This window comes from Olea europaea, unplaced genomic scaffold, assembly GCF_002742605.1.
Source record: "Olea europaea var. sylvestris unplaced genomic scaffold, O_europaea_v1 scaffold25072, whole genome shotgun sequence".
In the NCBI taxonomy this organism is placed as follows: Eukaryota; Viridiplantae; Streptophyta; class Magnoliopsida; order Lamiales; family Oleaceae; genus Olea; species Olea europaea.
In genome coordinates this window covers 1-1,603 of record NW_019243314.1, presented here as the reverse complement: position 1 = coordinate 1,603, position 1,603 = coordinate 1, and the positions used below count along the sequence as shown (strand labels likewise).

The window sequence follows — 1,603 nt, the reverse complement described above, 5'->3', positions numbered from 1 at the left end:
TATCAGCAGCCACTTAACCCTCTATATCTTATCCAAATGGCAAAAGGGTGGATTTTTGTCTTCTCCCCAAAAGAGAAGTATACTGTACTTTTATTTATTCTCTTTTCAAATATTAGAGATTTGTAAATTTTTGTTTCAATGAGATGATAAAAATATTTGTTTCTGTTTTTTAGATCCTTACATCACCTGATGACTGTAACACACAGAATTTTGCTCTTCAGGTAGCAAGGATTCTTTTGTTTATATACTTTTTCTACCAAATGTTTATCCATTTTGATCAGTTGAGTCACGTTCTCTGATTAATTTTATGAATTAGGCCTATAGTATACACTAAAGTTGATTTTCAAAAGATTTGATGACCACCAAAAGATCCTAATTTGAAATAGTATCAAGCCTGGTGTCCTGGTTTAATTAAGATTACTATGAGATCTTATTACAAACAAATTGAACAATCCAATCCGCACGCTACGCCATAGGGAAGACAGTTTTGAACTCGCAGAACCATCTTTCCATAACCATTTATGCTGATGTAACACATCTATATGGATTATGTGTCCAAGTGTTTTCACAAACATCTACAATTCTATGCACACAATACTTAAAATTGAAAGATCCATATCCTTTGCCCCTGCCAAGTATGGAGTGTTCAACATAGGCACTTGAGTACAAATAGTAGAAGTCCATTTAAGGTAGGTGACGTGCATCATCTTACATTAAGTGCATGTTTAGTACACAGTATTAGACACGACTAAACAACATAATGGACAAGAGTTTAGCCTTTTTACCTTAACAAGTACTACCGAGTAGTACCAAGTCTACCTCATCAAACATGCTATAAACGGTCAATGTCTTCCTAGTTTCTCTTCGGCTCCTTTGAAATATCATTTATGAAGAGACTGTGTGTACAGGGCCTTGAAGCCATGCGACTAGACACATAAAATCAATACCTTCGGCATGACAATTATATAGCTCTCTAATTTCTGCAAATAAAATTCAAGTGCGGTATTTGAAGAAAATATATGGAGGAAGAAGAATTGGCGAAGATTAACACTTTCGTTCCTTTCTTTTTCAGGTGAAGAAAGTGTACCCTCTGGGCTTCTACATCTTGCTTACAGTATCCCCAGTGTTGGCGATGATGAACGTATTCTGGTTTTGGAAAATTGCGAAAGGCTTGGTAAAAACCTTGAACAAGGCAAGACACATTGAGCAGTAGAGTTGTGCTGCTGTAGTAGAATCACTGCTTTTGAATTTTACATCGAGGTACATTATTTCTTTGGCACACTTCTAATTCTTCACTGACAAGATGTATTGATGATTAACATTTGGGCCTTTCTTCGAATTAACAAAAATAGGTACATTCTCGTGTTCCGCCACACTCCATATCAAAGCCAAACTCAAGGAAGCTCTAATTCAACAGAACCAGTTCAGAACAAGTCCAGGAAATTGACACTTTCTATCTCAGTCAGTTGTCAGACTCCGGTTTTCATAGAGGTGGTTGTCACTGACTCACTGTAGCTGCCGCTAGAAATTTGGCAAAAATTGGATGTTAAAAAAGGAGTAATTGTTCCACGAGAGGGTTTGTAGGTAATTAAATATACTCTTT

The 1,603-nt window shown here is 36.3% G+C and overlaps 1 long non-coding RNA gene across 1 annotated transcript; it reads left to right on the top strand.

Annotated features, from left to right (window-relative positions):
• The first annotated feature begins 38 nt into the window (after positions 1-38).
• LOC111382471 lies at positions 39-1,597 on the top strand. Its single transcript, XR_002700516.1, has 3 exons — positions 39-221; positions 1,073-1,260; positions 1,353-1,597. It is a non-coding gene; the product is annotated as an uncharacterized LOC111382471 (long non-coding RNA).
• Positions 1,598-1,603: the final 6 nt, after the last annotated feature.